Source organism: Lithobates pipiens, unplaced genomic scaffold, assembly GCF_037356315.1.
Source record: "Lithobates pipiens isolate NorthernLeopardFrog02 unplaced genomic scaffold, aLitPip1_a1.2 Scaffold_52, whole genome shotgun sequence".
Taxonomy (NCBI): domain Eukaryota; kingdom Metazoa; phylum Chordata; class Amphibia; order Anura; family Ranidae; genus Lithobates; species Lithobates pipiens.
Window position 1 is genome coordinate 2,960,055 of NW_027507875.1, and position 25,729 is coordinate 2,985,783.

General features: G+C 41.8%; 1 protein-coding gene across 4 annotated transcripts in view; it reads right to left on the bottom strand.

Moving 5' to 3' along the window:
• STRIP1 (striatin interacting protein 1) overlaps positions 1-25,729 on the bottom strand; it is a 722,689-nt gene that overhangs the window by 356,023 nt on the left and 340,937 nt on the right. The window contains exon 1 of one of the 4 annotated variants that reach the window (XM_077467362.1): positions 10,747-10,752. The exons of the other annotated variants lie outside the window; for them this stretch is intronic. The gene's annotated coding sequence lies outside the window, so the exon portion shown is untranslated. Of the gene's footprint in view, positions 1-10,746; positions 10,753-25,729 lie in introns of those variants that run through there. 4 annotated transcript variants of the gene reach the window in all.

Sequence of the window (25,729 nt, forward strand, 5' to 3'; positions counted from 1 at the left end):
GTTCCCCCCATGGTTCCCCGTGCTACATGTTGGAGCACACCCGTGCACCACCCAGAGGAGGTTTTTCCTTTCTATTTTCTTTGTTTAATTTTTTGCGGTTTAGGTCTGACCTTACTATATAAACCTAAAATAACGACAAGGATAAACAAAACCTCACATAAATACAAGGAAATCTGTGATGTAACCGACTTATAACAGATTTGTCACCTGTATCATTACTTCATACTAAGATGGTAAATGTCGACATTGTACATGTTAAAATTTTTATGAATAAAAATATTGTAAAAGAAAAATACATAATAAACGCTAAACATAATAAATAACATGGAAAAACATGCATAATATACATAGCAGTTAGCCCCTTTGCGTCAACACATTTCGCTATTTAATTTCGTCAGGACACATTTAAGGCTTGTTGGAAAAAACAGGTCTCACTATGTAAAATAAAACATATAGATAAAACTTTGTACAAGGACACATAAAATGGATCGTTATATCCAAGCGACATCCGCAGCACATACAAAAATACCTGGCAATAAGTCCATAGAAGAAAATCTACCGACTAAACATCAGGTATCACCATATATAGTATTCAGACACTTGGGTATATTGGGCCAGAAGTAGACTGGAAAAATTGTTTACAACAATAAGAATTAGTCTCATAATAAAAAGCATACTTCAAATTGAAAAAAAGTATAAATAATAAATATACTCACTGGCTCACAATATTGTATACCACATATAATAATATTAACGGGTAAAAAGAACCCAAAAGAGCACAAAATTATGAAGGGAGAAAAACACAAAGGGGGAGGAGGGGTGATATGGACACCACTAATGGGGCCACAGCAGTAATATAGATATTTGGCCAAGCACAAACGCATGTGCATAGGTACAAACCAAAGGCCCCCATTGCAATCAGCAAGTACTAGTGAGGCTGTAACAAATTTGCTAGTCCCACAAAGCCACCTGAAAAGAAGGAGAAAAAGTTTAGTATCAGGTTGATATAACCCAGCAAAAAAGCCTATGAAGCTGCATGTATTGTGTTAAATGCCGCTGTTCATGCTTACCATAGTCTACAAAGTGTCTTCCTTCATAATTTTTTTCTGTTTTGGGTTCTTTTTACCAGTTAATATTATTAATATGTGGTATGCAATATAGTGAGCCAGTGAGTATATTTATTATATATTTTTTTTCAATTTGAAATATGCTTTTAATTATGAGACCAATTCTTGTTGTAAACAATTTTTCCAGTCTACTTCTGGCCCAATATACCCAAGTGTCTGAATACTATATATGGTGATACCCGATGTGGACTTCTTTGCAAGGCATTTTTCTATGTGCTGCGGATGCCGCTCGGATATCATAATGATCCATTTTAAATATGTGTTATACAAAGTTTTACCTACATTTTTTATTTTACATAGTGAGACCTGTTTTTTCCAACAAGCCCTGAATGTGTCCTGACAGAGCTAAACAGCGAAACGCGTTGACACACAGGGGCTCATTGTTATGTACAGTGCCTTGCGAAAGTATTCGGCCCCCTTGAACTTTTCAATCCTTTGCCACATTTCAGGCTTCAAAGATATAAAATTTTATTTTTTGTGAAGAATCACCAACAAGTGGGACACAATTGTGAAGTGGAACGAAATCTATTGGATATTTTAAACTTTTTTAGCAAATAAAAAACTGAAAAGTGGTGCGTGCAAAATTATTCGGCCCCTTTACTTTCAGTGCAGCAAACTCACTCCAGAAGTTCAGCGAGGATCTCTGAATGATCCAATGTTGTCCTAAATGACTGATGGTGATAAATAGAATCCACCTGTGTGTAATCAAGTCTCTGTATAAATGCACCTGCTCTGTGATAGTCTCAGGGTTCTGTTGAAAGCGCAGAGCATCATGAAGACCAAGGAACACACCAGGCAGGTCCGTAATACTGTTGTGGAGAAGTTTAAAGCCGGATTTGGATACAAAAAGATTTCCCAAGCTTTAAACATCCCAAGGAGCACTGTGCAAGTGATCATTTTGAAATGGAAGGAGTATCAGACCACTGCAAATCTACCAAGACCTGGCCGTCCCTCTAAACTTTCAGCTCAGACAAGGAGAAGACTGATCAGAGATGCAGCCAAGAGGCCCATGATCACTCTGGATGAACTGCAGAGCTGAGGTGGGAGAGTCTGTCCATAGGACAACAATCAGTCGTACACTGCACAAATCTGGCCTTTATGGAAGAGTGGCAAGAAGAAAGCCATTTCTCAAAGATATCCATAAAAAGTCTCGTCTAAAGTTTGCCACAAGCCACTTGAGAGACACACCAAACATGTGGAAGAAGGTGCTCTGGTCAGATGAAACCAAAATCGAACTTTTTGCCCACAATGCAAAACGATATGTTTGGCGTAAAAGCAACACAGCTCATCACCCTCAACACACCATTCCCACTGTCAAACATGGTGGTGGCAGCATCATGGTTTGGGCCTGCTTTTCTTCAGCAGGGACAGGGAAGATGGTTAAAATTGAGGGGAAGATGGATGCAGCCAAATACAGGACCATTCTGGATGAAAACCTGTTGGAGTCTGCAAAAGACCTGAAACTGGGACGGAGATTTATCTTCCAACAAGACAATGATCCCAAACATACAGCAAAATCTACAAAGGAATGGTTCACAAATAAACGTATCCAGGTGTTAGAATGGCCAAGTCAAAGTCCAGACCTAAATCCAATCGAGAATCTGTGGAAAGAGCTGAAAACTGCTGTTCACAATCACAAACGCTCTCCATCCAACCTCACTGAGCTTGAGCTGTTTTGCAAGGAAGAATGGGCAAGAATTTCAGTCTCTCAATGTGCAAAACTGATAGAGACATACCCCAAGCGACTTGCAGCTGTAATTGCAGTAAAAGGTGGCTCTACAAAGTATTAACGCAAGGGGGCCGAATAATTTTGCACGCCCCACTTTTCATTTTTTTATTAGTTAAAAAAAGTTTCAAAAATCCAATAGATTTCGTTCCACTTCACAATTGTGTCCCACTTGTTGGTGATTCTTCACAAAAAATAAAAATGTTATATCTTTATGTTTGAAGCCTGAAATGTGGCAAAAGGTTGAAAAGTTAAAGGGGGCCGAATACTTTCGCAAAGGCACTGTATATTATGCACGTTTTTCCATGTTATGTATTATGTTCAGCGTTTACTATGAGTTTTTAATTCTCATTCTGTTTTTGCTCTGTGTGCACCATGTACTGTCATAAATAAAATATTATTTTATATTTACTTCTGTCCAATGTGCCTTTAAAGTCCGACCTTGGGTTACTTTTGGCCATTTTTTTGTTGCTACCAAATTTCCTCTACAGATGCGTTTCTTTTTTGTATTTAACCAACTCAAAGATTCTACCAGCAAATAAATTTACATCAGACTGTGTTAAAGTGGTGCAATGAAGATTAACATCTTTGTGCCTGGGCCAGTTGGAGATAGGCTTCTGATGAGGGGTGCTTTGGGAAGTGTACAGCTGCTTCAGATTCACAGTCCTCCAATTGTGAGGTCAAGGAGGCATAATGAACCTTGACAGCTTTAATAGCCGAGATTTAATAACCTCTCGTGGTTGCTTTAAATGCATCCCACACTATCTCCACAGAGGCCATATCTACATTGGCTGACCAGTAGGAGTCAATGGAGAAACAGACTAAGCAACCTAATAATTTTGGACCCACCGTGGAGCTAACCTCCATGTACTCGGGTCACTCTGCCTACCAACATGGAGACATATCTCTAAAGTAGAAGGATCAGAAAGCTCAGCTGGTAGATAGGAGGTCCCAGACAACTTCACAAGAGCTGAGCTGCCAAATGCCAGGTCAATGCGCAAACTTGACTTGTGGGTCTAAGACAAATGTGAGAAGGCTTTGGCAGAAACATGCTTCCACCTCCACAGTTCCATCAGAGTAAAAGTGTCAGCCCATTGCCCAAGGTAAGTGTTTGCCTTCCGTTGTGGGTTGGAGGTGTCAAGCATAGCATCTAGAATTGAATTAAAATCCCCTCCAATAAAGACATGGGTGGATTGATAAGAAGCCAGTTTTTCATATATAGTGTACAAAAGGGAGAGATCTATTGGAGGGGGTAAATAAACCTAAACAAAAGCCCACAAAACTGAATGCAGCACCAGGGAGGAATATATTAGATCTTCCTCCGGGATCCGTTATTATCCTCGCTGCCTTACAGGTGAGATTAGTTGATAAGGATTGCAACCCCCTGGGTGTATGTGGAGTAGCCTGAATGGAAGGCTTGCCGAACCCATGCCATGCGCAATTCCAGAACACTACAGCCATTCAAATGTGTCTCTTGAAAGAACAGAATATGGGGTTTGTGAGAATACTTAAACAAGGAGCATTTAAATGTATCGTTACGACCCAGTATAGTCCTAGAGACCAATTTGATTTCAGCCATAAGTAAAGCATTCAAAAAGATGAGAATGCCCCTGAGGAAGATACATTTACTGGTATCGACACATGTTGGGGAGGGGACAGGATGGTTTGTGAGACAGTGGAGAGCTCTCAGAGCAGGAGAGGACACACCAGTACAGAGTCTTTATATTTGTTTGGCTTGTTACATAGTGGGCTCATAGCACCTATTAAATGAGAGTACCCTAATCTAGGGAATATTGTCATTTTAAATAAAACTTTTAAAAACTGTAATACACTATCCAGCTCCCTCTGTTTTTCCAAATGAATATTGCTGCAAACAACCATCCAAGGATCCGAATGCGGACCATAAACCGAGAGGTGGTTTGAAAGCATGTTTTGACTGTGCAAGGTCACACGCTCTAAGGTGAGCGCATATCCCAAAGGGGGATGTTTTATCATTCGTTTTATCATCAGCAATAAGTACCAGAAGAATGGAGTAGTTATAAATGGACTATATGTTGCGATTCTGTGGATACAGATTAATGTATGAATTAGTTTAGCACAAGAGCACTTTAAAAATGGTTCACTTTATTTTTATATTGATTATTGTATATAGATGCACTTTTTTATAGATTTACGTTAATTACAGGTTGTCAGTGCAATTATCACATTTATTATAAATATCACACAGGGTTGCAAATGTCTCTATTGCATGTGAATACAACATGTGTATCTATATGGGTGTGTAAGTTACACAGGTTACCATTGGAAGCATCACATAGGATTGCAATTTAAGTGTTTATGATCGCAATTTTTAAGCGCATAAGATTGCACCATTATATTCACTTAATATTTTACATAGGAATGGAATATCTCACCACCACTATTTAACTGCAGTCAGTAATAATAGGATTTAGCATGATTATCTTTTAATTTCATTTGGATAGCGCAGAATTATATTGGTATAAAAGAATAAAACATAAAAAAATAAAACAAAATTAACATAAAGATAATTATACTATCAAAATGTCCCAGTACACAAGTAATATCCAAAGTAAGTGTTTGAAATAAGCAAATGACCAGTGAGCTTATGCAAGTGCCCGGCGGTCGCGATCCCCACGGGCTCCCGCGATCGCTTGAGCACATGGAGAACCCTGATCTGTGTGTTTAAACACAGTTTCCGGTTCTCTGAGGGGAGAACAGACAGATCATCTATTCATACACTTTCAGTTAGAACACACATTAACCCCTTGATTGCCCCCTAGTAGTTAACCCTTTCACTGCCAGTGACATTTTTACAGTAATTAATGGCCAAATTGTCTGACGTGTCTGCCATAATGTCGCAGTCCTGATAAAAATTTAAAAAAGCGCAGATTGCCGCCATTACTAGTAAAAAAAAATGTCATAAAACTCTGCCCTATTTTGTAGAAGCTATAACTTTTGCACAAAGAAATCAATATGCGCTTATTAATAAAATAAATAGTGATCCTGCGCAAGTCCACTGTATAATAATAAAGTGCTACGTGCTTAAAAATAAATAATACACAATAGTGAATGTTCAAAAAATAGGCACAAAATATAGTCCATATGATAAGTCTAAGAATGTTGTTCAATGGCACCAGAGGTATTCAAAAACATTCAGAGAAACAGCAGGTAAAATATGTTCCTATAACACGAGAAACTATGAGTTCCCAGAACTCTCACCTCCACTCCTTGAAAAAAAGCACATCAAGCAAAGCAAACAGCCTCCGTTCTGTCTTTAACCACCAGGGGGTCTTCAGTTGTAAATGAGTGGAAAATCAGACATCCATACTGGGCCACCAGGGGGCCATTCATCCCTGTATTGACTGTATTGTAAATCAGGTAGTGATTTCCACGGATATATGCCGCTCAATGAGATAACATAGAGAAAAGGAAAATGCTCTAATAGTGTAGTATTTATTTAAAAAGTAAGGTTTAATTAATTAAAATATAAATCTGACTCTCACATATTAAAAAATGAAACAGCACACGGGGGGGGGCGTGGCTTGCGCGCTGAAGAAGATGGCTGCTTAAGCCTAGAGCTCTCCACAGCCGGCCGTTTAACAGCAAAAAACAGTCAGGTATTTTCCTCTAAAAACATACCTAAATACTCTGCAGTACTCCTGGGACAGTAGGGGCAATAATGTCTCGCAAAAGAGGACGAGAAAGGGGACCAAAAAAGCTGTCATCATTTACATTTAAACAGAGCAGTGAGCTGACTAAAATCCAAGATGGCGCCGCCGGAGCGGTGAGGAAAAATAATAAAACTCACACAAACCTTTCTGCTAGCCATCCACCTGAAATGGATGAGGAATTATCATCCTCATATTCTAATGGCTCCTCTCAACTATCCTCAACATCTCAGGGACCCGCAAAATCACGGATGAAGCTGGATTTATCTTGTGAGGCAGCTGATACTGTGAACACAGCTCTGCATAGTGATAATGCTATGTCCTCATTACAGACATCTATAGCTGCTTTCCCAACATCAGATCAGCCAGTATTAGATACCACAATGAAAGAAATGCTTGTGTCATTACAATCACCTATTATATCTAATCTATCCTCCATGATTCATAAATTCTCTCTTGATATGAAACATATGGATGGTAGACTGCAATACGTTGAAAACAAAACGGAGGAATGCACTGAAACAGTGAATAAGCTAGTGGATGCATGTACAGAACAAAAAGATGATTCCATGTGGGTCAAGATGAAACTGGCAGATCTCGAGGACCACTCACGTCGAAACAACATTAAAATGAGAGGAATACCAGAGTCAGTTCTACCTATGGATTTACGTAACTATGCAAATACACTATTTTCTACATTATTGCCAGAATTATCGCCGATTGAACTTACAATCGATCTTATTCATAGAATTCCCAAACCAAAACATCTAGAAGAATCAATTCCCAGAGATGTTATTCTGCGAAATCATTTTTATCAAGCTAAAGAGCAAATTCTCTCCAAAGCGAGGGAGCTAACTACTCTGCCACCACCATACTCAGACATACAATTATTCGCCGATCTCTCGCAATTTACACTACAAATGTGAAGACAGCTCAAAACTGTAACAAAGGCATTATCTAATCATAAGATCACATACAAATGGAGACATCCAGCCACTATCTTGACCACTTACATCGGGAAACATTTTGCTAGATCTACCATTGAAGATGGCATGCAATTACTCCAAGCATGGGGTATTATAGTTGATACTCCACATAACACCCCTGCCTTGAAGGAAAAACCTAATTTGTTCCACTTTGGACAAAAACATGAACAAAATATAATTAAATACAAATGAACTACTCCTGCCTGTTAAATGCATTACTGACATATACGGTCTGGTTTGATGCTCAATACCTTACTACTTGAACTTCACCCCCTATCTTGGTCAGCATTCCTTTGAGTGGATTACTGCTGACTCTTGGAAAATATTTTTTTCTTTACTCTTTTATTTTTTATTCTCTCTTTTTTTTTTTTTTTTTTTTATTAATTCATTTTTTTTTTTTTTTCCTCTTGCAATATATATTGCCAAATAACTACTAATAAAGTAATAACTCGTTTTTTCATAGGTTTGAAAAAAAAAATCGACATTGTTGTGTGCATGATTTAATAGTAACTGTGAACTGATCATATAACAAATACTTCGATATTTAGTTTAAGCGTTATAGAAACTAGAAAATATTCTTTTAGGAATATATAGAATTATAGTAACATCTAAGTTTGATATACCGTATATACTCGAGTATAGGCCGACCCGAATATAAGCAGAGGCCCCCAATTTACCCCCAAAAAAACTGGCAAACTTATTGACTCGTGTATAAGCCGAGGGTGAGACATGCCTGTCCATCCCTGTGTGTGTGTCCGTCCCTGTGTGTCCGTCCATCCCTGTGTGTCCGTCCATCCCTGTGTGTGTGTGTGTCCATCCATCCATCCATCCCTGTGTGTGTGTGTGTGTCCATCCATCCATCCATCCCTGTGTGTGTGTGTCTCCATCCATCCATCCATCCCTGTGTGTGTGTGTCTCCATCCATCCATCCATCCCTGTGTGTGTGTGTCTCCATCCATCCATCCATCCCTGTGTGTGTGTGTCTCCATCCATCCATCCATCCCTGTGTGTGTGTGTCTCCATCCATCCATCCCTGTGTGTGTGTGTCCATGTGTGTGTGTGTGTGTGTGTGTGTGTGTGTGTGTGTGTGTGTGTCCAGCCTACCTGTGTCCCGAGCCTGTGTCCCGAGCCTCCGTCCCGTGCCTTGCCTCCTTGCCTCCGTCCCGTGCCGTGCCTTGCCTCCTTGCCTCCGTCCCGTGCCGTGCCTTGCCTCCTTGCCTCCGTCCCGTGTCGTGCCTTGCCTCCGTCCCGTCCCGTGCCGTGCCTTGCCTTGCCTCCGTCCCGTGCCTTGCCAGGATCGCCGCTCTTCGTCCGCGCCTCGGCGGCCATTCTAAAATTCAAAAGCCGCGCCTCCGCCTTCGCCTGTGATAGGCGGAACACTGAATTTCCCAGCAGCCTGTGTTCCGCCTATCACGGACATCGTCTCATCCTCGTACTACGGACTTTCGAATTGTAGTATGTCCGCCGTCTGTCTGCTCGATACGCTGATCGAGCAGTCAGACGGCGATGACTCGAGTATAAGCCGAGGGGGGCACTTTCAGCCTCAAAAAAGAGCCTGAAAATCTCGGCTTATACTCGAGTATATACGGTATATTAATATGTCTTTCAAAATATTGTCCCTAAATGCAAGGGGACTGAATCACCCAGCGAAAATAACCTCTATGTGGAGGTCTGCCTTATCCTTTAATTGTGACATATTATGTGTTCAAGAGACACATTTTGCTAAAGATGCATCTCCCAAATGTCAACATAAACATTTTCCTCATATTTTTCAAACAAAATTCTCCAAAAAACAAAGAGGGGTGTTAATAGCTATTAGAGATACTATTACATTTCAATTAGATAATTGTATCACTGACCCTGAAGGTCGCTATATTTTTTTGATTTGTACCATTAACAATATTCAATACACCCTTGTATGTATTTATGCTCCGAATATAAGGCAAATGCATTTCATAAAAAAAACTATAGAGGAGGCGAGGAAAGTTCAAAAAGGATACCTCCTGATACGTGGAGATTTCAATTTGATTCCAAACAATGATATGGATTCTTCTGCTAAGTCCAAACGCTATGCTTCTCCCCTTCATAAGTTCATAACTTCGAAAAACTTATTTGATGTGTGGAGATGTGGACATGCTAATGAAAGGGATTACACATTTGTCACCATGGCACAATACCTACTCCAGAATTGACTTATTCTTGACAGATAAATGGCTGCTTGACAAGATTTCATCCTCCCATATACACACGGCCACGTGGTCAGATCACGCTCCCATTAGCATGTCTATAACAACCACATCATCCCAACCAAATTCATATATATGGAGAGCTAATAACTATATTCTCCAAAATAAAAATTACTCCACAACACTCCAACAACACCTTACTGAATTATTTTCAATTAATTCGACGTCTATATCTGACCCAATGATATTATTGAATGCTCATAAAGCTGTTTTGAGAGGGGTGTTTATGCAATTAGGTTCTAAAGCTAAAAAAAAAGAACTCAGACAATGGATGAACTTACTAAGGAGATAGCCAAAGCTGAGGAACACAATAAAAATGATCCTTCTCCTTTCATTAAAACACATATTTTCCAGTTACGTAATGAATTAAGAACCCTACTTCTAGAGACACATGATAAATCCTATAAAAAATTCAGAGCTACCACTTATGCAACAGGGAACAAAGCAGGGAAAACAATGGCATTACGCATTAAAGGTTATCGATCTAAGACAAAAATTCCATTCCTCTACCATCCTCACACTAATGAAAAATTGCTTAAGCCTTCTTCAATAGCTGAAGCATTTAGCTCATATTATAATGAATTATATAACATTAAGAACGATGGCGATACCCATCAACCTTCTCAGGAGGAGATTGACACCTTTTTGGAGAGTGTCAAACTTCCATCTATTTCCCCACAACAATTAGAATTTCTCAACTCTCCCTTTACTATCCCTGAAATTCTACAAACTATCCGTATTCTTCCTAACTTGAAATCACCTGGTCCAGATGGCTTTACAGGGGAATATTTTAAAAAATGTCAAAGTACACTAGCACCTATACTATGTGACATTTATAATTTAGCAGCCAATTCTTCATCATTTCCCAATGAAATGCTGAATGCTCTTGTTGTAACTCTTCCAAAACCAGATAAGGAACCATTTTCACCTAAAAATTTTAGACCAATTTCCTTACTCAATTTAGATGTTAAAATGTATTTGAAACTTATAGCCAAAAGACTAGATAGTTTGTTACCCTCTCTTATCCATAGAGATCAAGCGGGTTTCACCAAAGGAAGACAAGCATTGGATGCTACTAGAAGAATGATAAATATAATACACCATGTAGAACTCACCAAATCGCCATCCCTGTTTCTGTCGCTTGACGCTGAAAAAGCGTGCGATAGAGTTCATTGGGGATACCTGTCATCCGTTCTGACTAAATTTGGCTTAACAGGTCAAATCAACAAAGCAATATTAGCCCTGTACTCTGTCCCCTCGGCTAGAGTGTATACTACGGATTCTTTATCACCTCCATTCCCAATAACAAATGGTACACGACAAGGATGCCCCTTATCCCCCCTAATTTTTAACCTTGTTATTGAGCCCCTAGCTGAGAGTATTAGGTCCAACAAAAAAATTCTAGGAGTTACCATTGCTGAACAAGAACATAAAATCAACCTTTTTGCAGATGATGTTGTTCTTATGATTACTGATCCTGTGAAATCCTTACCGGAAATTCAGGAAACACTAAATATGTTTAGCAAAGTTTCTTATTACAGGCTTAACGTGAATAAATCTTGTAAATTGAACTTGGGGATAGATGAAAATACTACTAAACATCTTAAATTAAAATTCCCTTATACATGGACTGAAAGTACAATTAAATATTTGGGTATTCAATTATCAAATTCATGTAAAACACTGTTCCAATATAATTATATTCCACTTCGTAATGCATTACAAGAAAATCTCACTAAACTAGCATCCCATGAATTTTCATGGATGGGACGTTTGGCAGCATTTAAAATGCTTCACCTTCCACAAATTTTTTAGAACTCTCCCGATTCCAATTCCATTAAAATATTTCCAATCCCTTCAGACTCTGTTTTCTAGATTCATCTGGCAGGGTAAAAAATCTAGATGTGCTCATTCAAACTAAGTGAAGAAACGTCAAGCTGGGGGAACAGGGTATGTGGATTTCCAAGATTATTATTTAGCCTCGGTTCTTACACAGTCTAAGGAATGGTTTCTATCTCCTCCATCTACAATTTGGGGGAAGATGGAAACTGCTAAGATCCCAGGAAATAATCTATCAATATGGATTCCTTCCATGGCACTTGGAGCCAAGATACCTTCTCGCATCTCCCCAACAATATTAGCGACACTTAAATCCTGGGTTCGATTTCTGCATCTAACTTCCTCACACCCTCTTCCTACCAAAGTCCAAATTCCGCTAAATACTCTACATAATTTCATGAAGACAAACTCATTTACACCATGGATAGAGAAGGGAATTAAATATCTATCTGATCTACTTGATAAGGGGGTGATCAAACCATTTCCTACACTTCAAAAGAAATTTCAATTGCTAAATTCAGATTTATTCCTCTACATCCAAACTAAGAATTGCATTTCCAACCTCCCATCATGGACCTATAATGTTCCCCAATCGGCTTGGTCCTTCCTTAAGATCCCCATACATCAACAAAAAGGGATCTCTCTTTTCTATAATCTTCTTCAACAAAAAAGTGTGTTTACAAAGACTATCCCTTTATTTAGATGGGAAGAAGACTTAGGATACACCTATACAGTTGAGCAATGGGAAAAAGCTTGTAACACCACATATAAAGCCACATGCTGCTCTATATTATGGGAAGTATCCATTAAATTGACTCAACGCTGGTATCTTACTCCTGAGAAAATATCTAAATTCAACGGCACATTTGACGACAAATGTTGGAGATTGTGCGGCAAAAAAGGTGATATGTTGCATACATTTTGGACATGCCCTAAACTTGGGAAGCATTGGGAACAAATCTTTCAAGTTATGTCTGAAATTACCAAAACAGTCATTCCTCCAAATTCCTCACTGGCTCCATTATCCATTGATCTTGATAGATATCCTATCCAGTTTAGAAATGTGTTTACACATTTTGCTGTCAGCCAGGATCAGTATAACAAGGAACTGGAAAAATCCTGATCCTCCTTCCATAAAAGAAGTGATAGAATCGACTCAAACTCATTACATTTATGAATCAATTCTAGCTCTTCAGCCTCACAAAAAAGAACACACTCATAAAATATGGCAGCCATGGTTAAAATGGGCTAGTCCCCAAAACATTGCACAAGTTCTTTGTTCCTAGATAACTTGAATTAAAAAATTACTTACCCCAGCTCTAATATTTTAATCTTTGTTTTGTATCTATTAAATGACAGGTTACTATTACTGTCCCGAACACAGTTTAGCACCCATAGGGGTGTTCGGGAATATATTTAGGTTCACCATCTTTGAATTACTTAAATTGGCAGTATATAAATATATGAAGATAATATTGATATTATTTTTGTGTATTGTCTCCACAATGGATGTATTAACCACCTCGCGCCCGCCCTATAACCGAATGATGGCCGTAGAGCAGGCGCGTTCGTTCGGGTGGCCGTCCCTGGACGTCCTAATGTTTACTACCGCAATGCGTGCCGCCGCGGGCACGCATCGCGGAAAATTCTGTGTTTGCCGTTTCCCCCGGGGACAGGCAAACACAGATCGCTGTAAACGGCCAATCACAGCGGCCATTTACAGCGTGATCGGCGTGTCCAATGGGAGATGATCTCATATGTAAACATATGAGATCACCTCTCAGCGCCGCTCTCCCTCCTCACACAGACAGTGTGAGAGGGGAGAGATGAACGGCTGCAGCGGCAGCCGTTCTGCCTTGAGTTAAAAAAAAAGAAAAAATTGCCATCCTCCCCCAGCAGTGCCATCCGCCCCAGTGCCATCCACCCCAGTGCTACCTGCCGCCAGTGCCATCCACCCCAGTGTTACCTGCCCCCAGTGCCATCCACCCCAGTGCTACCTGCCCCCAGTGCCACCTGCCCCCAGTGCCACCTGCCCCCAGTGCCATCTGTCATCAGTGCCACGTATAAGTGCCATCTGTCATCCGTGCCACATGTCATCAGTGCCACATAGTGCCATCTGTCATCAGTGCCACGTATTAGTGCCATCTGTCATCAGTGCCACGTATCAGTGCCATTTGTCATCAGTGCCACCTGTCAGTGTCACGTGCCATCTGTTGTCAGTGTCACGTGTCATCAATGCCACTTATCAGTGCCATCTGTCATCAGTGTCACGCGTCATCGGTGCCATGTATTAGTGCCATCTGTCATCAGTGTCACGTATTAGTGCCATCTGTCATCAGTGCCACGTATTAGTGCCACGTGTCTTCAGTGCCACGTATAAGTGCCACGTGTCATCAGTGCCACATATTAGTGCCATCTGTCATCAGTGCCACATATTAGTGCCACGTATCAGTGCCATCTGTCATCAGTGTCACGTGTCATTGTCCTGGTGCTTCAAAAGTGTAATAAATAGTCAACAAGTTAGATGTGTAATTTATGTTCCTAGAACACATGATGGCGCTACCTGCATGTTGGGCCTCTCTATGTGGCCAGGCTGTGAAAAAGTCCCACACATGTGGTATTGTAATACTCAGGAGGAGTAGCAGAATTTTTTGGGGGGTGTCATTTGTGGTATACACATGCCACGTGAGAGAAATAACCTATTACAATGACAATTTTGTGGAGAAAAAAAAAAGAAAAATCTTAATTTTGCAAAGAATTGTGGGAAAAAAAATGACATCAAAAAGCTCACTATGCCTCTTACTAAATACCTTGGAATGTCTACTTTCCAAAAAGGGGTCATTTGGGGGGTATTTGTACTTTCCTGACTTGTTCGGGTCACAAGAAGCGAGATAGTCCACCAGTACATCAGATGTGATCAATTTTGTGTGATTCGCACCACAGCTTGTAGACTCTCTAACTTTCACAAAGACCAAATAATATCCACTAATTTGGGTTATTTTTACCAAAGATATGTAGCAGTATAAATTGTGGCCAAAATTTATGAAGAAAAATTAATAATTTGCATAATTCTGTCACAGAAACAAAGAAATATGCGTTTTTTTTCAAAATTTTCGGTCTTTTTCATTTATAGCGCAAAAAATAAAAACCCCAGAGGTGATCAAATACCACCAAAAGAAAGCTCTATTTGTGGGGGAAAAAAAGGAAAAAAAATTCATTTGGGTACAGTGTTGCATGACTGAGTAATTGTCATTCAAATTGTGAGAGCACCGAGCAGGAAGGGTGTTTAAGTGCCCAGTAAGCAAGTGGTTAATAACCTCCCGATCGTCATCTTTATTATCCCGATTATAATTGAGATAATTAATATGGTTTTCTTTATATTATATTTTTTATTATTTTTGGATACTATTATCTATGTATCTAACTACTGTAACTGATCTGTTATTTAGTCATAATTTCTGTAATTTGTCTTAAAAAAAAATGTAAACTTTAATAAAAACTATTGATAAAAAAAAAAGAAACAGCACACAAAGAAAATGGTGTCCTGGCGTCTTCCGCCAGTCTTACGTCACTTCCGGTATTGTGTCACGGCCACTCCCTACGCGTTATGTCAATCACGCGACTTCTTCAGGGGATCGTGATTGGCCGCCATCTCACGCCTTAAATACACCATAACAGGAAGTGCCCTCGCGGCCATCTTAGTTATGGTTATTAAGGAGAATGTATGAAAACCGGAAGTATGAATTCTGCCATCTTGGATATGGTAATCTCAGCATTATAAACTATATTGATATATGGGCAGCGATTAGTTTAGAATATATCAAATAGAACGACTTTAATGTCAGTAAATATAATAAACAGAGATCATCAAACAAAGCGGTGCTTCTTTTAACTAGATGCTGACCGCCGGCCGCAAATGACGGGCAGGCGGCGCACATATTGTGGCGGGAGGCCGTCATATGATGTCCTCCCGTTTAAACAGGGAATGCACGCGATCATGCGCGCGCATCCCTGTTTCTTCGGTGGCGGCATGTCACGGAGACACCGCTCGCCACCGAAGGGGGTGAACAGCCATTGGTTATGGCTGTTTACCACGTGATCGGCCGTGATGAAGTCACGGCCGATCACAGATGGTCCTACCCCGACTGTGCACGGCGCATGCGCGCGATCGTGAGCACGCTGTGCGTGCACGTCGGTGGCAGCGTGTTCCCCGGGAACACTGCCCATCACCGACGCTGGTAAACAGCTATTGGCCGGCTGTTTACTCACGTGATCGGCTGTGATCCTTTCACAGCCGATCACTAAAATGTAAAAAAAACGCGGTAACGAGATGTTACCGGGTTGTTCTCCTCCTCACACACCGATCGTGTGTGAGGAGGAGATTGCGGTAACATCTCGTTACCACCTAGCGTACACCAATCACACTGATTGCCTGCCTGCCCCCCCCAATAAAGAGGACCTGTCACCACCCCTCATAGTACCTGTCAATCACAGTCCATCAGAGTACCTGTCACAGTCCATCAGAGTACCCGAGTACCTGTCCCAGCCCATCAGAGTACCTGTCACAGCCCATCAGAGTACCCGAGTACCTGTCACGGCCCATCAGAGTACCCGAGTACCTGTCACGGCACATCAGAGTACCCGAGTACCTGTCACGGCACATCAGAGTACCCGAGTACCTGTCACGGCCCATCAGAGTACCCGAGTACCTGTCACGGCCCATCAGGGTACCCGAGTACCTGTCACGGCCCATCAGGGTACCCGAGTACCTGTCATGGTCCATCAGGGTACCCGAGTACCTGTCACAGCCCATCTGAGTACCTGAGTACCTGTCACAGTCCATTAGAGTACCGAGTACCTGTCACAGTCCATTAGAGTACCGAGTACCTGTCACAGTCCATCAGGGTACCCGAGTACCTGTTCCAGTCCATCTGAGTACCCGAGTACCTGTCACAGTCCATCTGTGTACCAGAGTACCTGTCACAGTCCATCTGTGTACCAGAGTACCTGTCACAGTCCATCTGAGTACCCAAGTATCTGTCACAGTTCATCTGAGTACCAGAGTACCTGTCACAGTCCATATGAGTACCTGTCACCGCCCTTCAGAGTACCCAAATACCAGTCACCAAACCATCAGAGTACCTGTCACCAGGCCATCAAAGTACCCGAGTACTTGTCACCAGGCCATCAGAGTACCCGAGTACCTGTCACCAGGCCATCAGAGTACCCGAGTACCTGTCACCAGGCCATCAGAGTACCCGAGTACCTGTCACCAGGCCATCAGAGTACCCGAGTACCTGTCACCAGGCCATCAGAGTACCCGAGTACCTGTCACCAGGCCATCAGAGTACCCGAGTACCTGTCACCAGGCCATCAGAGTACCAGAGTACCTATCTCCAGCCTATCAGAGAACCCAAATACCTATTTGCAGCCCATGTCTCATAGAATATACGTTGGGGTGTTTGCTTTCCAAAATGGGGTCATTTTGTGGGTAATTTCACTGTCCTGGTGGTCCAGGACCTTCAAAAGTGTGATGGGTAGGAATGAAATGAGATGTGTCATTTATGCTCCTAGAACGCCTGAACGTACTACTTCAATGTTCCGCCTCTCTATGAGGCCAGGCTGTTTAAAAGTCCTACACATGTAGTATCGCCATACTCAGGAGGAGTAGCATAATGTATTTTGGGGTGTAATTTTTGCTATATACATGCTATGTGTTAGAAATATCTTATAAATTGACAATTTTGTGTAAAAAAAAATGCGTTTTAATTTTTTTCCACATATTCCAAAAACATCTGGAAAAAAATTAACCATTCAAAAGACTCATTATGCCTCACAGATTATATGTTGGGGTGTTTGCTTTCCAAAATGGGGTCATTTTATGGGAAATTCCATTGTCCTGGTACTCTAGGGCCTTCAAAAGTGTAATAGGTGGTTGAGAAATGAGATGCGTCATTTTTGCTCGTAGAACGTCTGAAGGTACTACATCAATGTTAGTGCTCTGTATGTGACCAGGCAGTGTAAAAGTCTCACACATGTGGTATCTCCGTACTCGGGAAGAGTAGCAGAATGTATTTTGGGGTGTAATTTGTTGTATGCATATGCGGTGTGTGAGAAATAACCTGATAATATGACAATTTTGTAAAAAAAAACAATAATAAAAAAAAAATCTTCATTTTGCAAAGAATTGTGGGAAAATATGACAACTTAAAAAAACTCACCATGCTACTTACTTAATACTTTGGAATGTCTACTTTGTAAAAAGGGGTCATTTGGGGGGTATTTGTACTTTCCTGACTTGTTAGTGTCTCAAGAAATGAGGTACACCTGATGTACTGAAGGCCTGATCAGAAGTGATCAATTTTCAGTGATTGGCACCATAGTTTGTAGACTCTATAACTTTCACAAAGACCAAATAATATACACTAATGTGGGTTATTTTTACCAAAGATATGTAGCAGTATAAATTTTGGCCAAAATTTATGAAGAAAAATTACTAATTAGCAAAAATGTATGACAGAAACAAACAAAAAGGCATTTTTTCACAAAATTTACGTTTTATTTTATTTATAGCACAAAAAATAAAAAACCCACTAGTGATTAAATACCACTAAATGAAAGCTCTATTTGTGTGGAAAAAAAGGACGCAAGTTTCATATGGATACAGCGTTGGATGACTGAGTAATTGTCATTCAAACTGTGAGAGCGCTGAAAGCTGAAAATTGGTCTGGTCAGGAAGGGGGTGTAACTGCACTGTATTGAGGTGGTTAAAGACATTGTAAATAAAAAACAAAGGTATATATCAAAAATATATATATTTTATAAAAACATTTTTTTTTTTTTTAATCAGATATATACCTTTGTGGCCCAGTATGGATGTCTATGATTTTCCAGTCATTTACAGCTGAAGACCCCCTGGTGGTTAAAGACAGAACGGAGGCTGTTTGCTTTGCTTGATGTGCTTTTTTTCAAGGAGTGGAGATGAGAGTTCTGGGAGTTTCTCCTGTTATAGGATGAGTACCACGGCAGGATGGGGTGAACAGAAATAAAATAATCATAATCCCTTCATACAAATTATGAAGGCGCAACTGCAGATGGCCTACAAACAACATGTTTGAAGAGTTTACAGAGCCCATCTCCTGGAGGAGACAAGGTAACTGGTTCAAAAAACTATAGAACAGGTAAGTCACTCATTACAGCCCACAAACTGGAGAAAAAATTCAGGCTTGACTATCCACTTCTCGAAGTGTTAGAAACCAGGCATCAGTGTCATCAGGTGAGTCGAAGAATCCCACTGGGATATAACATAGGAAAGAACTTGGAAAATGGAACATGGAACTTTAAAGATGCCTAAAAAGATGACAAACTATTTTATGTGTAATATAAAATGACAAATTGTATTAAATACATCTGTTAAAAAAGATTTGACAATCTTCTTGGTAAAATAATGTGATCAGAGTAAAGCAATAGTAAATGTATCTACTGTACAAAAACGTATTATGTTTTGCTAAAGTATATAGCTTCTTCAGGAGATTCTTGGTTATCTGTGTACAGTGTAATCACTGCAATATATAAAGAGATACACAAGACTGAATACAATAATGCAAAATTATAATAAGGGCAACAAAAATGTCCAAATGTAATCTTAAAACAAGAACAGAATTGTGCAGGATCAACTGGAACTGCTCTTACCCCAAAATTGATTTCAGGTTAGTATGCATACACACCAGGGCCAACCGGACCACCAAATATTAAGTACATCAGTGTATCAGAGGAGAACCAAAGTTCCCATCTAGGGATTTAAAAATACTAAAAATATAAATTGTGCCATATACATCAACAGCTATATACTATGTACAGGACACCGTGGCTGGGTCCTGGAAGGACGCTATGTTTACCCTCTGTTTGGACTGTGGTCCCTTTAAGGGAACAAAAGTGATTAACTCACCTGTCAGAAGAAGTGGGTTAAAACAAGACAGGAAGTTGTAGATGGGTGTGGAGGAGTGTAGAGGAGATGGTGTTTTGTGCTTGGTTTGCAGCAACAAAAGTGGACAGCAGTGTCCTGCCTGCAAGCCTCCTGGCAGGGGAAGCTACCTGCAACAGAATCCAAGGACTGCTTGATAGAGATAGTAATTCTGGACTTTGCATGTCGGTGAGACTGAAATCTTTTTCTTTTGTTTTTGCTGCTGTAAAGCTATTTAAGTTCAATAAACCTCCTTTTGAGTGAAAAGCCTGTGTCCTGCGATCTAGCTGGTCCCCCGAACTATACAAGTGTTACTCGAATGCAGGCAGGACAAAGTAACAGGTGTTTTTCTTGCTTTTATTTCTCTTTAATTGGACTTAAACTGACATTTAAAGGGACAGAACAGTGAATTTATGTCCTGGATTAAAGCCGCACAACTGCTGAAAGCTGAAACAATGGAGGAGCCAATTAAACAGCTGTCCTTGGCTAATATGCAAGAGCAGACTCGCCATTAGGAAGCTAATTAGCGCTTAGAAACCCAGCTGGAGGTAAAACAAACGCACAACACAACGAGGCGCTGGCTCTGCAGAAAGAAAATGCTCGTCTGTTGGTGGCCCAGTTGGCAAGCGACCCAACAAGGGGTTATGCAGCCTCAGGTGACTGCCTTAACCACTTAATAACCGCCCTATAGCCGAATGACGGCTACACGGCGTTTTCTTAAATCTGGGAGGCTGTCATATGACGTCCTCCCAGAATTCCGCTCAGTCGCGCACTCGAGAGCATCCGTGACCAAATGACGGAGTGATCACTTGTAAACAAACCGGCGTACAGATCGGTACAGCGGAGGGAGAAGAGATCGGTGTCAGCAGAGCTGTGGGCTGTCCTGCAGTGCCCACATCGCTGCTCACCGAAATTTAACCCCTCAATTCCCTGCCAATACTCTGCAATACCCGCCAATACTCTGCAATGCCCTGCCAATACGCTGCAATGCCCTGCCAATACGCTGCCATAAATTGCCATACTCGGAGATAGCCAGCCATACTTTGAGGTACTCTGCAATACTCAGCCATACTCGTTGATACCCTGCAATACCCAGCCATAGACCCCCCCCCCCCCCCGCCCTCCGGTGCTTCTACCGACTTGCCAATACGATCAAAGCCAAAATCTTTTTTTTTTTATTTCAGGCTTCCCAGCCTAGAGGTGACATGCGGGGTCTTATTGACCCCATATCTCACTGTAAAGAGGACCTGTCATGCCATATTCCTATTACAAGGGAGGTTTACATTTCTTGTACATTCCTTGTAATAGGGGAAAAAAATGTCAAACTAAAATAAAGTAAAATGAACAATAAAAATAAAAAAATGTTTTAAAGCGCCCCTGTCCCCATGTGCTTGCATGTAAGTCCCACCCACATATGAAAACAGTGTTCAAACTACACATGTGAGGTATCACTGCGAACGTTAGAGTGAGAGCAATAATTCCAGCCCTTGACCTCCTCTAACTCAAAACATGTAACCAGTAAAAAAAAATTAAGGCGTCGCCTATGGGGATTTTTTTTTTAAATGTATATTTATTGAAGAATTTTTTGTAAACAGTACAAAAACGTCATAAATATGGTACAGCATTCAATAACATTGGGTAGACACGGTAGGGGCACCATATTGTAGGTTACAAGTGGATCAAGTGACAGGATACACCATGAAGCTGTATACAATGGTGATAACATGACTGAAAAAGGAAAATAGAACGGGTCAAAACATGGAAAATCAGACGTGTGGGGAAATATGGGTGACTTCGGCCTAATACAATATAGTGCAGTAAACAAGATACTAAATCTCCCTAGGGTTACTTAAGGAAGGGTTGACACTAGGGGCAACAAAGGATTCTGGGTTGAACATGGAGGTATCCCATGGGTCCCATATCTTAAAAAAGTTAGGCAAGGAGTCATGAGCTATTGCCGTCAAATGTTCCATCCTACGCATGTGCGCGATGGACGAGACCACATGTGCTTGCGTGGGAGGTATGGGGGACAGCCAATGAGCTGGTATTACTCTCTTGGCAGCTAGGAGTATAAAAGCCATCAGTTTTTTAGCATATTTAGGGAGATCTAGGATCGGAAGGCCCAAAAGGTAATGCGTCGGGGTTAGTGGGATATCCCTTTTCAGTATTGATTGGAGAATGGATTGGACCATAGACCAAAAGGACGTGATACGTGGACAATCCCAAAAAATATGAAGGTGTGTGCCGACATCCTGTAAGCACCTCCAGCATAAACGAGACAGTGAGGGATCATACTTATGTAAAACTTCGGGGGTTCTATACCAGAACATTAGTACTTTGTAAGCAGTTTCTTTCTGTTCGACACATCTCGAAACTTTGGAGATGGAAGTCCATATCTCCTGCCATTGAGGGAGAGAAATGGTAGCGGACAGGATTTTGGCCCACTTCCGCATATAAAGGTGGGAATCCAAAGTGGGAGGCAATGAGTCATGAAGAATCCTGTAAATAGCGGATATGAGACCCTTCTGGTGTGAGCCCTGGGTGCACAGAATTTCAAAAGCGTTAGGTTTCTCTAGGCTCATGGCAGGAGACACGGAGCAAAAGTAGTGTTTAAATTGAAGGTAAGTGAAAATGGACCGTTGTGGAATGTCGAATTTGTCCTGTAAGTCTGGGAAAGATAAAAGTTTGCGGGACACTGGGTGGACCAAGTGGCGGAGTTGGAAAATGCCTGCTTGAGTCCATGGGGTCATCGCCACTGTGGACAGACTGTTAGGTATGTCCGGGTTGTGGGTAACATTTAAAAGGGGTGGACAGGGGGAGGAGAGAGAGAATTTCTTGTGGCATTTTTTCCAAATATCCAGAGTAAATAGCATAGGGGCTAGGCAAATACGTCTGAGTTGTGATATAGAAGAGGGTAAGTCGGACCATAGCATAGAACAAGGATGGACTGGGTCAGTGATGCTCATTTCTATCTCCGCCCATCGACTCGTCGCAGAGAAGGAGGACCAGGAGACCGTCGTAGATAGGTGAGTCGCGTAATAATATCGTATAATATCGGGCGCTCCCAGGCCTCCGTGTGAGCGCGGTGCGAAGACAACTGTATGGGCAATTCTATGTGCTTTGTCTCCCCATATAAATTTAGTAAAGGCCCTCTGGATATTGCGAAGCTGGAGCATGGGAAGGGCAACAGGCAAAGTTTCGAAAAGATACAAAAATTTAGGGAGTATCGCCATTTTGAGGACATTTATCCTACCTAAAAGGGATAGGGGACATTCCACCCATTGACGGAGTAGACTGTGCGTTTCTGAAATTAAAGAGAGAAAGTTAGCCTGGTATAGTGTGTTATAGGACGCTGTTAAATGAATGCCTAAATACTTGAGTGAGTCTGAACGCCACTGGTAGGGAAAGGTGCTGCGTAAAGCGGTGAGGAGTGAAGGAGGGATGTGAATGGGGAGCGCTTCGGTTTTAGCTGTATTAACTTTGTATCCTGATATATTACCGAACGTTTCTAGGAGGGCATGGAGGTTGGGGAGCGAGGTGTGAGGTTCAGTTAGAGTAAGCAATATGTCGTCAGCAAACAAGGACAGCTTATATTCTTTCCGTCTTAAAGAGACTCCCCTAATGTCCGAGTCTTCCCGAATGCGTGCTGCCAGGGGTTCGAGACACAATATAAATAACAAGGGGGAAAGGGGGCAGCCCTGTCTAGTACCATTGCTATGTGTAAACGTTGGGGATTTGAAGGATGCCAATTGAACTTGTGAGGTGGGATGGGAATAAAGGGTTTGAAGAGCCGATACAAAGGAGCCCGAAAAACCGTAGCGTGCGAGTGTGGCAAACATGTAGGGCCACCCAAGCCTATCAAAAGCCTTTTGGGCATCCAGGCTGAGAATAAGAGCAGAGCGGGAGGTTTTATCGAGCATGTCAATTAGATCAATGGTACGTCTGGTGTTATCCCCCGCCCGTCTACCTAAAACGAAACCCACTTGATCGTTATGAACAAGAGAGGGGATTATGAGAGAAAGTCTGTTGGCTAGAATTTTTGTAAAGATTTTATAATCCGAGTTCAGTAGGGCAATGGGCCTGTAATTATCTGGCAGGGATGGGGGTTTGCCCGGTTTCGGAAGGACTGTAATATGGGCGTGTAAGAATTGCGAATGTGGAGTGACCCCTTTTTGGAAGGAGGAGTAGAGTTTTAATAAGTGGGGGCCGAGGATGGGAAGAAAAGTCTTGTAATATTGATATGGTAGGCCGTCAGGCCCAGGGGACTTATGTAAGGGCAGTTCCTTCACTACTGCTGCCAACTCTTCTGTCGAGATATCTGCATTGAGGGTGGCTACTTGTGACGGAGACAGTTTAGGCAACTTTAAAGGGGAGCAAAAAGAATCAAAAGCCTCTTGAGTGAATAAATGTTTAGGGTCAGAAGCTAAACAGTTGTACAATTTGTCATAAAACGAGCCAAAAACCTTGGACATCGTCAAAGGACAATGGGTCGGGGAGCCGTCAGCCTGAAGGAGGAGTTCAGGGTAAGATTGAAAAGGGCGTGGTTTAAGCTTGTTTACTAGCATCCTGTGGGGTTTGTTAGCGAACTCATAAAATTTCTGCTTTGCCCAAATTAGGGCCTTAGAACATTTTTGCATATCTAGCGATTTCAAACGCTCCCGGAGGGTTGTGACTGCGCGCAGACGGGTCACCGTAGGGGAAGCCAGAAGCAGATCTTCAGCTTTACGGAGCTGTAATGCCCCGTACACACGAGAGGGATTAAGTCTGACAGACTTCCGACGGAGTTCTAGCGGAGTTCCGCCGGAGTTCTGGCGGACTTTTCGACCGAACGGACTTGACCACACACCATCACACCAAACTCCGACGGAGTCGAACGTGATGACGTACGACTGGATTCGACGTAGGAAGTTCATAGACAGTAGCCAATAGCTGCCCTAGCGTCGGTTTTAGTCCGTCGGAGTAGCACACACACGAGCGAATTTTTTGAAGGGGACCGGGTCCGGCGGAGTTTCGTCGGGAAAATTTGAAGCATGCTTCATTTCTAAAGTCCGTCAGACTTTTGCGAAGCTAAAGTCCGTTGCAGCCCACACACGATCGGATAGTCTGACGGACTCAGTCCGTCGGAGTTTGGATGTCGAAAAGTCCGCTCGTGTGTACGGGGCATTAGAGGATGTCGTGCCTTTGGGCCGCCGAGTCCCTCTTTAAGCGGGCGCCGGCAGAAATGCACGCACCCCTAAAAAATGCCTTGTGAGCTTCCCATAAGGTGGACACCTCCGCCACTGAGCCCTCATTTAGTTGAAAAAATTCCGATAAATTTTGGGACAGTTGAGCCTCGACAATGGGGTTGCGGAGGAGAAAGTCATTGAGTCTCCAATGACAGGTTCTCGGCATGGAACAGGCAAGAGCCAAGTCAAGCTGAACCGAGGCATGATCTGACCACGTTATGGGGTTCAGCTCCGACGCCACCGCCGATGTCAATAAAGGTGCTGATATAAAAAGGTGGTCCAGTCTGGAGTACATCTTATGTGGGGGGGAGAAAAATGAAAATTGTCTGCTAGTGGGGTGTTTGATTCTCCATATGTCCAACAAATTATGGGATCTAATCAATTTACGAAATGTGGTGGACTGACGTTCCACTTTAGAGGAGGTAGTGGAAGGAAAAAGCGTCTGTCTGTCTCTCCTAGGAGACATGACCATGTTGAAATCCCCCCCCCATGATCATGAAGGGTTGAGCGTATTTACCTAAGCTGTCCAATAAGTCAGAAAGAAACTGGATTTGGCCCGAGTTAGGAGCATACACATTAATCACAGTAAGGGAGCTTGAGAGATATTCGCAGTCCAGGAGGATATATAAACCATGGGGATCTATAAACGAAGATTTTACCCTTAACGGGCAAGATTTCTTAATCAGGATTGCAACCCCTGCTTTGCCAGAGGGGTCAGAAGCCATAAAAGAATTCGGAAAGTGTTTAGCAGCAAATTTAAGAGAGCCCCCAGGGCGGAAATGAGTCTCCTGGACCAGGATTATGTCAGCAGCTGAAGATTTGAACTCTTTCAAAGCCAACCAGCGCTTATGAATAGAGTTCAAGCCCTTAACATTATAAGTAAGAACCCTTAATGCCATTTGTATGGACCGGCATTAATGCAATGTAA